This window comes from Stenella coeruleoalba (assembly GCF_951394435.1).
Source record: "Stenella coeruleoalba genome assembly, chromosome: 10".
Taxonomy (NCBI): Eukaryota; Metazoa; Chordata; class Mammalia; order Artiodactyla; family Delphinidae; genus Stenella; species Stenella coeruleoalba.
The window spans coordinates 4,804,013-4,816,403 of record NC_137156.1 but is presented as its reverse complement, the minus strand read 5'-3'; the positions used below and the strand labels follow the sequence as shown (position 1 = coordinate 4,816,403).

Genomic DNA, 12,391 nt, shown 5'->3' with positions numbered 1-12,391 from the left:
AGTGTGACCTTGTGAGTGAAGACAGTGACCTTGGTTGAAGAACAGGATTTGGGTGCTGGTCACAGGTCTCTGCCCTGGTGTGTTAGGACTGGTGGCCTGGTGCTATGGGACGCCATAGGACACTGACTCTGATACTTTGCAGGACGGCCAGCTTGGACGTCCTCTAAATTGCAAGCCTGGAAGGAGGCCACAGGCCTTCATTTCCCCCTCCCCACCTGGGCAGCTGGGGCTGGAGCTTCCCTCTGCCTGGCGCTGCTTCTTTCATCGTGGATATAAAAAAATAGGCAGAACTTTTTCTACCTGGTACACAAGTCTCTTGGCCTTTTATGATTTTTTTTTTATTATAAAAGTACCACATGTTGATTGAAACAATTTTTTTGTTTTGTTTTTGTTTTTGCGGTACGCGGGCCTCTCACTGTTGTGGCCTCTCCCGTTGCGGAGCACAGGCTCCGGACGCGCAGGCTCAGCGGCCATGGCTCATGGGCCCAGCCGCTCCGCGGCATGTGGGATCTTCCCGGACCGGGGCACGAACCCGTGTCCCCTGCATCGGCAGGCGGACTCTTAACCACTGCGCCACCAGGGAAGTCCGATTGAAACAATTTTAAACAATACAGAACGGCATAAAAAAACCCATTTAATCCTCTCCCCTCCTTTCTTCCAGTTTCTCCTCCATCTTTGCAGAATTGGATGTGATTTTTTTGATTTCCTATTGTACAGAAATGCAAATCATATGTCATATTGTTTTATATTAAAGAAGTGGAGTCATATCATACCCATTATTTTGCAATGTTTTTCACTTAGCAATATAGCACGGCTATCTTCCCAGATCAATATATTGAGGCCTAAATCATTTCAGTTGTATAATATTATACACAAAACTTTGCTATAATTTATTCAGTCCTATGGATAGACTTTCCAATTGTGTCTAGTTTTTTTTTTTTTTTGCGGTACGCGGGCCTCTCACTGTTGTAGCCTCTCCCGTTGCGGAGCACAGGCTCTGGACGCGCAGGCTCAGCGGCCATTGCTCACGGGCCCAGCCGCCCTGCGGCATGTGGGATCTTCCCGGACCAGGGCACGAACCCCTGTTCCCTGCATTGGCAGGCGGACTCCCAACCACTGTGCCACCAGGGAAGCCCCTAATTGGAACTCTTAATAAATCATTATATTATCTTTGGAGGATACATAGTATTTCATTGTTTTCCCATCCAGGATCATTTTGTTTTATGTCATTTAATAAAATTCTATACCTTACTTAAAGTTTTATGTTTCTTGTATCTATTTATTCAAAGATACTTTGTTTTCTCCTCCATTATGAATAAGACTATTTTTCCTTTTTTTGTTAAGACAATATTTTTAGGGCAGTTCTAGGTTCACAGCAAAGGTCAGTGGAAGGTACAGACATTTACCGGATGTTCCCTGCCCCACACACGCATGACGTCCTCCACTGTCAACACCCCACAACTGAGTGGTACATTTCTTAGCAGTCAATGAATAAAACACTGACACATCACACTCACCCAAAGCCCATTCTTTACGTTAGGGTGCACTGTGCCTGGTGTTGTACGTTCTATAGGTTTAGACAAATTTACAACTGTTACCCTTTCCAATTGGGCCCCAACAAGGGTCCTCCTGCCTGGTACCGTGCTCTCGCCAACAGGACAAGAGCGAGTTTGCTTCAGAGCAGAGCAAAGCGTTATTCTCTTATTAGAGGACGGGGAGGTGTGAGCTCCGGCTCTAGAGCACACACTCCCCCGCCAAGCCATGGGCGGGGCTGCTTTACGTAGAGCCGTTAGGGGGCGGGGCCGGGGGTTTTGCCGGGTAGACGTAGGCGTAGGCGTAGGCGCAGGCGTAGGCGCAGGCGCAGGCGCAACCGCTACAGCTGCTCTGGCTCCAGATCGCAGTGCGGTCGCCATCTTGGATTGCGTGTTGTGTGCAGCGTCTGTGCAGACAGCTCACGGCTGCCGTCTTGAATGGCGGTGTCCTGTGCAGCCCGAGCTGAGGTGCTGGTACCGCCTGCCGTCTTGAATGGCGGTGTCCTGTGCAGCCCGAGCTGAGGTGCTGGTACCGCCGTTGTGCGTCAGGAACTCTGGTCGTCTGAAGAGCCGGGTGTGAGAGCTCTGCACACGGCCCCCTGTGAGCAAGTGAAGCTACACTGAGCACAAAGGAAAAGAAAAGGTTAGACTTTATTTTATTACCCAGAGTCTGTTTTTATTTCCTGGGAATTGTTAGTGGGCTTTGCTGGTGACATAATGCCAGGTGTCAGTCGTTACGGTATCAGAGAGTATTCTCACTGCCCTGAAAATCTTTGCTCCGCTTATTCGGCAACTACTAAGCTTTTTATTGTCTCCATAGTTCTTCCTTTTCCAGAATGTCGTATAGTTAGAAGCATGCAGTACGTAGCCTTTGCAGATTTTCTTTCACTTAGCAATATGCATTTAAGTTGCCTCAATATCTTTTCATGCTCATTTCTTTTTAGTGCTGAATAATATTCCATTGTGTGAATGTGTCACAGTTTATCCATTCACACACCAAAGGACATCTTGGTTGCTTCCACGTTTTGGCAGTTATGAATAAAGGTGATGGAAACATCCTTGTATAGCCTTTTGTGTGCACATAAGTTTTCATCTCCTTTGGGTAACACCAAGGAGTGTGATTGCTGGATCGTATGGTAAGAGTATGTTTACGTTTGTAAGAAACTGCTGAACTGCCCTGCAAAGTCACTGTCCCGTTTTGCATTCCCGCCAGCCTGCAGGAGAGTTCCTGTGGCCCCACGTCCTCATTAGCATTTGGTGGTGTCAGTGTTCTGGAGTTTGGCTGTTCCAGTAGGCGTGTAGCGGTACCTCAGTGTTTTAGTTTGTATTTCCCTGATGGCTTTATGTGGAGCACTTTCTCATGTGCTTTTTTCATATGCTTATCTGTATATTTCCCTTGGTGAGGTGGCCCCTGTTAAAATCAGGTTGTTTGTTTTCTTATTGTTGAGTTGTAAGAATTCTTTGTTTATTTTTATGTGAATGTTTGCTCCGGTTGCGCAGGCTCAGCGGCCATGGCTCACGGGCATAGACGTTCCGCGGCATGTGGGATTTTCCCGGACCGGGGCACGAACCCGCGTCCCCTGCATCGGCAGGCGGACTCTCAATCACCGCGCCACCAGGGAAGCCCTCTAGGAGGTTCTTGAATGCTCTAGTCTCTGCACTCTCTGTTTTGTACCTGATGTTTCCTCCTTCCCCTGCCCCCTATGCCTGGCTAACGTGTCCTTGCCTAATGGGTTGCAGCCTAGCAGACACCTTCTGGCAAGACTCCCGTGCCCCGTCCCCCATTGGTTAGGGTCCCCTGGCTCTTGTCCCCCAGCCTCTGGCACATCACTCAGGCTCCTGGCAGCAAACAGAAGGTGTAGTCTAAATAGGTCATTGAGGAGAACTTAATGGCAGACTGTTTACAGAGGTGTAGGCAGGGTTACGGAAAACCAACACGAGAAGGTGGAGCATGTGGGCTAGCGTCGGAAACCATGGCCAGCTCCAAGCCTGCAGGGCCAAGACAAAGAAGGGGTTCCCGGAGCCCAGAGAGGACCCCTGAGGGGAGCTTTGGCTGGGGAGCACATAAACTGACAGCCTGTGGCCTGCCAGGGACGGAGTCCCCCTCCTCCCCTCCCATTCCCCCACCTCCTCCTGGAGCCCTGCACTGGTCAGCCCTCTAGGAAGCCAGGAGGCGAGGAAACCTTGGATACAGTTCATGAGGACCAGCAACCGCGCTGAGAGCAGGGCGGAGAGGAGGGGACGGGGTACCTGGAGTCTGATCCAGCACGTTGGGGTACCTCTGCCCGGCACCTGCCCACCTTTCGGACCCTCGATGTTGCCACCCTTGCACGGCACAACTCATAAAGACCCTCAAAGTCGGGAGCTGTGCCTTATCATTTTGGGGGAGTATAACCCCAGGAAATAACCCAAAAGGGGAAAGTTAGTCCTGTGCACAGAAATATCCACAACACCTGTTGATAGTAGTGAGGATTAGAAAAGCCCCAAATAGGGAAGGAGTACATCCGGCTGGGATGTGTGGTTACCCAGCTCTGAAAGGATTGTCAGTGGCTCTGTTAACACACGCCAATGGGGCACAGATAACAAATGGCAAAAGCAAAGCCTGCCTAGTAGAAATTTCTCAAAAAGTGTAGATGTGTCCTATATAGGAAGAGCTTAGAGGCACATATGTTCATAATAGTTAAGGACTGGCCAAATGTCCTATCCTGTAACTTAAGAGAAAATAGCCAACTTGTGATAGAATGTATCCCAAAGTTAGTGCAAAGAGCAAGAAGAGTTAGGACCATGCACAAAATAAGAAATGGGGCTGACAGCTCGTTTTAGGAGGCTAGATGGAAAAGCCACTTGGCTTTTGTCAACTGTCCATCCAGCCCCCAATATTCTTGTTGGCACTGAAGCTCCTTTTCTCATACCCCATGGTGGGTGTGCGGTGAGTTTGTTGGCTGACACACAGCAAACTTTTTAGACTTCAAACTTTCTCAGACTTTCATGTGCATGTGAATCTCCTGAGGATCTTGAAAACTGCAGATTCGGATTCTTTCGGTCTGGGTGGGAACTGAGATTTCCCATTTCAAACAAGGTCCCAGGAAGCGCTGCTGCCGCTGTTCCTGACCGCTGCTGGGTAGCAAGGCTTTAAGCCGGCGGGATTGTTCACTTGTTTGCTTTTTAACCTTCTAAAATGTGTATTTTCTGTTGATAAATATACAAATTACACATCCTTTGTCACCCCATCTCCAGATTCAGATAGGCCTCTGATAGAGTGTGTGCCCTCCAGTTGAGAATCCCAGTATGCGCTGGACCTCTCCACCAGCCAAAAAGAACTGGCTGAATTTTACTTTTTAGAGTAAATATCCCCAAAATGATACTTAGTGTTCCTGACGTAAATATGATTAGGTTGAGGATTTTTCACACTGCGTACAATTGCCACCCTTTCTCTGCCTAGCCACAGTTATTTTTATGATTATCATCCTGTATTTCTCACATTATCTTCGTGTGAGAGACTTAAAATTCTCCATGAGTCCTTACAACTTCATGAATTCTTCACAATGACCTTATGGAGGTGATACAAGCCTTTGCTCATTTAGATTCCAAATAACATAGTGACCTAGTTGATTCCACTAAACCATAGCAAAAAAAGGCCCTTATAAAAGGTTAGTATTTGCTCTTTGTTTCCATGACTCCCAAAGCCTGATTCGGGTACCACTTTAGCCAAGTCTTGCTGTAGAGTGAACCTCCGGTGGAAGGAAGTATCATCCATGCTCGTTGATGCCATTACTTAACTTTCTTTCAGGCATCATTTCATTTCCACTGAAACGCCCTTATTTTGCACATGTCTGCAAAGAAAACATTTCTATTGTGGTTATAGATCAAGGTGTTTCGGGTTTTATTCTCTCTCCCTCACTTCCCATTAAAAAGTGTCAAGAGTGCAAATTAAGTTTCTATTTGCATAAGTCGCCTTTGTTACTGATTCTACTTTCCAGCTGGGAGTTTAAAAATTAACTCTGGATCCAACAATGAGAACAACCCGTGTCATTCTGCCCTTTTTTGCTCCGTTTTCCCTTATCCCTCTTTGCACCGTTTTCTTCTCCTTGCCTGATGCTGCTGTTGAAATGTCCCGACGGACAGCTGGAGAGTAACGTCCCCGACTGTGATCCCAGACTCACCTCAGTGGGTCATCACCCCTCCTCTGAATGGGTGAACACACCGAGTATACACGCTGGGGTGAGGAGTCGGCAGTGAAGGGTTTCTCTCCATGGCTGCACCCCTGACTTGTTGTGTGACCTTGGCTGTACCAGTTAGCTGGTTTGGGTGTTTTTATCTCTTTGTTCTGGAAGATATTTATCCCTCGTAAATCTAGCAGGCATTTTTAAAAATTGAGGTAATGTTGATTTACAACAGTATGTAAGTTTCATGTGTACAACTTTGTATTTCTACTTCTGTCTATACTACAGCACTCTCACCACCAAAAATTACCATACAGTTGATCCGCTTTACCCATTTTGCCCTCCCCCCTCCTCCTCCTCCTGTAACCACTACTCTGTTTTATGTGTCTATTTGTTTGTTTTTTTCTTCACTTGTTTTTGTTTGTTTGTTTATTAGTTTTTTAGATTCCACATATAGTGAAATCATATAGTGTTTGTCTTTCTCCATCTGACTTGTTTCACTCAGCATAATACTCTGAAGGTCCATCCATGTTGCTGCAAATGGCAAGATTTCATCTTTTTAATGGCTGGGTCGTATTCCACTGTAGATATATGCCACGTCTTCTTTATCCATTCAGCTGTTGATGGGCACTTAGGTTGTTTCCATCTCTTGGCTGTTGTAAGTGCTGCAGCAAACATAAGGGTGCATGTATCTTTTTGAATTAGTGTTTTGGTTTCAAAAGCACTTCTTAAAGAATTACGGTGTCTTTGTCCTCTCAGATGTGTTGTGAGGATTTGGGAAGAACTATGTCAACAGATTTGTTCTCTGGCCCCAGTTCCTGACATTGTTTATGCACAAACACACCATTCACACAGGAGAATGCTCACAGCTCTTGAATTTGTGTGTGCGCGCATGTACACGCACCCACAGAGAGAGGCAAAAAATGAAATGCAATCAACAGTAAACAGACACTTGCCGGACTGCTTCTTTGCCATTACTCTCTTTTCTGCAAAAATATGGCCCTAGCCAGTATCTCTATTGGCTATACCCCTTACAGTGAATGAACTCTACACTAGCCTTACGTTCTTATCAGAAACGTAAATAGCTCATTAACAAATATCCCACAGCCGTCCAATTTTCTTACTCCTCAAGCAACTACCTATTCTTTTGCCATCCCAAACAAATAGATATATTTATATCAATATTTGCCTTTCTTGCTCTCCTTTTTCCCCACTCCTCCGTTTCTTTAAACCCAAAGCATCTCAGCCTTGGCGACAACGGACCAGGAAACAGCCACAGGGTCATAGACTGTGGAGGGATGGGAACAGAGCTGTCTACCAAACCTCCACTTTTTCTCAGCTGTAGAAAAAGAGGATTTACAGGTTTGGGAACAGATTATTTTTAGGGGCTTCCAGGCCACTAGTATTCTATGCCTGTTTACAAAATTCCTCTCCCAGGTTGAGACTCCCACGAGTCACTGTGACCTCCACAGAGAATAAATTCCCCCGAGACACATTCCCATTTGGAAATATCCTAAAAATACGGAGTTTGGAGCTATAGGATCTGCTCCAGTTGCATGCAGCGCCATCCTTGTGCCTCTCTCCATGTTTCTAGCTGAGGGAAGCACCTGTCTTGGATGAAAGGCGGTTTACATTAGAGAGGGACAGGGAGGAAAGGGAGTAAAACAAAAGTGGAGTTAATTTGCATTCAGATGTTTGCATTAAATATGAATGGGCTTGGGGGGTGAGGGGAGTCGCTCTCTTATTCCCCCTCAGGTCGCCCTACCCGTCTGGGGTGTGCAGGGAGGAGGGGGAGGCAAGGTGGAGGAAAAGGGCCACCCTTTCCCGGCGGGCAGCTCAGGGTCGGCTGTCCTATGCCCTGGCACTGTGGTGCAGTCCGGGAGGAGCAAGTTCAAGGAACTGAGGGATGTGGAAGTTTCCATTAACAACCAGGGAACATCCAATGGCCAATCTTTAACTGATGAAACACGCTCATGCTTTAGAAAGAAATAACCTGGGAATTTCCTGGCAGTCCAGTGGTTAGGACTCTGTGCTTTCACTGCCGAGGGTGCGGGTTCGATCCCTGGTCGGGGAACTGAGATCCTGCAAGCAGTGTGGTATGCCCCCCCCGCAAAAGAAATAACCTGAGTTTAGGGGCCACAGACAATACAGGGGAGGGAAAGAGGGGCACAGTGGGAGAGCCCACTGCGGACGTCTGATGGATGGGAAGTGTCCTGAGGGCCCTTTGGAGGCGGGGCTGGAGAACGTATCCAGGCTTTTCTTGGCCTCTGGAGCCAGCAGCCCCAGTGCTTCCTCGAGTGAATTCACAAGTCAGTGAAGAGAGGGTAAATGCTCCGTCCATCTCTGGCTTTGAGGGGAGGTCAGGAAGTTGGCAGCTGCAGAGGAAGCTGCTCCTTTGAGGAGACGGTGGCTCTGGGCCCAAGGTGGGCTTTGTCATCCATATGAGTCCTTCCCAGAGGAAGCCCTTGAGGCCAGTGTCCGGTCCAGGGAGGCTTTGTGTCTTCTTGCTCTTATCTTTTTTTTTTTTTTTTTTGAGAATGAGGGCCTCCCGGTGTGTCTAAACTCACAGCAGCTGAGTGACTGTTTACTTAGCCTTCCTGCAAGGCTGGCTCTCGTCACCCACGTCTGGGACTGTCCCTGAGTTATCCTCCACCAGGGAAGCTTGGAAATTTCCATCGTTCCCCTCTAATCCAGCCCAGCCGGCACCGGCCAGACTGCCGGGGGTGCCGTCGTCTCACGGCAGAGTCGGCGTCAGCCTTGCCTGTATGCTGCCATCACCAGACACCTTTGAAACCTTGGGATGCCCAGATCACCACAGCCCAGTAAATCAGTCTCTGGGGTTGATCGTGGGCTTGGTAGTTTTTAGAACTTCCCAGGGTGATTCCAGTGGCTGCCAACTTTGAGAGCCACTGGCACGGGGGTATGAGCACATCCGGTTGCCTGGACTTGACTCCTGGCTCTGCTGTTGGTCATGGCACTGGGCACGTTGTTTACTGCTCCCTGCCGCAGTTTTCTCAGGTGTACAACGGGAATAACAACGGTGCCAACAATAGCACACAGCACTGAAGTGAGGATTCAGCGAGTTAACGTGCAGCAAGGGCTTGGGAACTGGCTGGCCCACCGTCAGACGTCTCGCAGCATTGCCGCTGGTTATGTGGGGAGCACACAGGCAGGTGGAACAGGCAGGGTGGTGAAGGGAGCTGAGCTGGTGTCTTATGAGAAGTGTGAAGACTTGGTGCTGTTTCTCCTGGAAGGAGGAGGCTCCGTTGAGATGTGATGGCTGTCTTCAGATTCCTATCCGATGGGAAAGGAATGTGGCTTGTTTTAATGGCTGTGAAGGAAAGAAAGATTTGGGAACGGCAAGTTTCCAGTAGAGCCGTTCAGCAGCGAGGCGGCCTGTGTCACGCAGAGCAAGTTTCCAGGCTCTGGGGTGTTGACGCAGCAGTGGGGCATTTTTGGGTGGAAATGTTATAAGAGGAATCACAGCGGAATGGAATGACTTCCACGGGCTTCTCCAGCCCATGCCATGCAGGAACTAAGCGCCAGCAAACGTTAGCCTTTACTAAATGTTCTCTTGAAGCAGGCGAGGACGGCAGGGCTGCAGGTGCTTGCCACAGTGAGTCTCCAGTTGTGTTCAAGAGAGGACCAAGGTCAAACCAGGTGGAGTCAAACCTGTTTCCAGGTCAAAAGGCTGAACTTGGGCTGGGGGGAGTGGCCCTGAAGGCCTGGAGCAGTTGGTGAGGAAGCCAGCCGTGGGGGTGGGTCTGGAGCTCCTGCTGTGAGTAGGGGTGGGATGCCCCGAGGCCCCTTTTCTTGCACTCTGGACACAGGATACATGGCTGGTTGGCTTTGTCTAAGGCAGAAGGTCAAAGAAGTAGACACTTTCTAAACCTGAGGCTCTGAGCCTCGGCAGTTTGCCACCCACGATGCTTTATACCCTTCCTCAGCCTCCTTCCCTTCTCACCGCGCACTTTCCTGGATCTCAGCTTCTCGGGGAGAACTCTACGAAGCCTGTTTTACTTGCTTTTTCTTTCTAGGGGTGGGGTGGGTGGGGAACAGCGCTGGTCGTGATGCTATTTCACTAGAAATGCAGCTGAATGTCCCTGTTAATAAGCCAGCTCCTCCTTTGCTTTCTCGTCTCCGTCCAGCCTGTGCTCAGCCTCTCTCCTTGCTGTGCGTTTGGCGGATGACGTCAGCAAGTGGCTCCTCCTGCCCCACCCCCACCCTCCTCCCCTCCCATCGTCCTCCTTCGGCTTCTCCTTCACCTCCTGCATCTCTCTCCTAGGCCACACCCTGGACCTTATCGCCCCTCAGGGGGCGCCACCTTTGAGATCTTCATCTCTGAATTGGCCTCTACAGCCCCGGCCACATGTCCTTCCATTGTCCGTTCACGCATTCCCACGAAACCTCTTCTTCGCCTTCATTGTGGCCCCTGGAGCCCTCCCTATTTTAGGGCATCTTGGACCCATCCTGGTTGTATCTGTTCCCTCCCTCCCTGCTGTGTTTGGGCCCCTTGGTAAAGCCGTTTTGGCAAAGTTCTCAAGAGTGTCCGATTCCCTTTCCCTCTTGACCTTCCTCTGTGTCTTCCCGGACGACCCTCTCATCTTCTCCTGATCCCACTCTGCTGAGTTCTGTTGAAGAGACTCGGGGCTCCCAAAGTAATCGGACCCACTGCCCGTTCCTGCCGTCGGACTCTCCCCACGCCCATGGCCATCTTCCTTGAACTCCATTTTTAGCTCCTATCAGATTCCCACGACAGCTGCTCTGCATCATTTCCACTCTGCCCAAGCCCTAGCTGACCCTGCTCACCTCCTGTCCCGGAATAGACCTCTTCACTAGGCTGGCTGAGAAACCCAGCCCTCGGCACTGCTGAGACCCTTCCAGCCTCCCGCCTTTCCTCCCTCCCTCTCTTCCACCCTTCCTTCCACCCTTTCTTCCTTCCACACTTCCTTCCTTCCTTCCTTCCACCCTTCCTTCCTTCCGTCCTTTCTTCTGTCTTTCCTTCCTTCCGTCCTTCCTTCCTTCCTTCCTTCCACCCTTCCTTCCTTCCTTCTTTTTCTCATCCTCCTCTCCTTTCATCCTGTTTTGGGCAGGAGGTGTTCCTTTTCTTCCCAAGGCTCTGCCGTCTGCCCCGCCCTGTGATCTGGCTCTGTTGTTGCTCCTCGCCTTCCACCCCACTTCCCCTGAGCCTCACTCTGATTTCCCCCACCTTAAAAAACAAGCAGAAACAGAGCCCTTACTCGGTCTTCCTCCTCTCCCCCTGCTTCCTCTCTCATCTTCCTCATTCTCCAGTCTGGTTCCACTTTCCTCGCAGGTCCCGTGAACCAGCCACGCTGTCCCTGAAATGTGCCCTCCCCCAGAGAGGCAGCCTCCTGCGGTGGCTGAAGCATGACGCTGGCGGCGCCCCTCGGGGCTTTATAGCCTGGCTTTGCCCCACGTGTGTTATATAATCTTGACTCTCACTCGCCACATTATTAATCCTTCCAAGGTTCGGTTTCCTTCTCTGGAAAACGGAAGCACCTAATTCATTGGGTTGCTGTGAGTTCCAAATGATTCTACTTTTAAAGTGCCCAGCACACCGTTGGTGCAAAATAAAAAGTATTTCCTTCTGTCCCTTGCTTTAGCCCACGCTGATTCCTTCATGAGAAATACGCCTGCTGTCTTCCATCTGCCTGTTGAATCTCCATCCACCATTCAAGGCCTGGTCACCTCCTTCCTCTCCACCTGCTGGGCCCAGTCCCTCCAGTTCCTTTTCTCTCTGAACCTTGGTCCTCCACTATAGTGGGTGCCAGGGTCTACCCCGCATCGGGCTGTATCAGGATCATTTGCACATGTTTGTCTGACCTCTCATGAAATCAAGAGCCTCTGGGGGCAGGGATACTGAATTCACCTTTGAATCCCTCTAGGGCACCTATTGGAGCACCTTACAGGTAACAGCTATTCAGTAAATGTTAAGTTTAAAAGAATTTAAAAGAATTGCTTGGTGCTAGGTATATATCTTTATAACTTAAAAAATAACAGAACCAACCAACTAACCAACAAACACAAAAACCCAAACTAAGCTGATCTCTTTCTCACCAACGGATATACTCCCTGACCTTGTAGAATTTACAATGTAAACACCTGGAGAAAACCTCTTAATGAAGACCATCCTGAGGTCTAGCCAGATTTTTGTTGTCCTTATGCTACCCTGGGCAAGTCACTTGCCTTTGGGTTACTGAGGTTTTATTTTGGCAAGTAATTGAGATATTCCCCACTTAGTGGAATCGATCAGATTTCTCATGGGGAAGAGGAAATGGTCACACTAGTCAATCTCTAAGATTCTTTTCAGCTTGAACAAACTGTAACTCAGTGATCACGTTTTGGGAGCATGACACAATTAAGACACTCATTTATAAAAGTGACCGAGGATGCATCTCATGTTTGTCCTGGAACGGAAGCTCCTTGGGGAGGGCTGTTTTCTGCAGGTGCATTACTTAATTTACCTGTTCATGCAATGTGTGTGCCTGGGTTGGCATTAGGTGCTGGGGACACAATGCTGACTCAGGCCCGGCCTCGCCACAGTGCTGCTTGGCACCAGCATGCTCTTCTTGGGAAGGGGAGACGCCAGGAGGTGAACCGCGGGCCGGGCTGCCTGGTGGCTCTCAGAGGGGACAGGCCTTCTTCAGCAGCAGCAACACCTGCCTCTCCTGGGGG

The 12,391-nt window shown here is 49.3% G+C and overlaps 1 long non-coding RNA gene across 3 annotated transcripts in view; it reads left to right on the top strand.

Annotated features, from left to right (window-relative positions):
- Positions 1-1,893: 1,893 nt before the first annotated feature.
- The window catches only part of LOC307193479, a 264,881-nt gene continuing 254,383 nt past the window's right edge, over positions 1,894-12,391 (top strand). For all 3 annotated transcript variants that reach the window (XR_013830334.1, XR_013830335.1, XR_013830336.1), the window contains exon 1: positions 1,894-2,175. This is a non-coding gene — a long non-coding RNA (uncharacterized lncRNA). The remainder of the gene's footprint in view (positions 2,176-12,391) is intronic.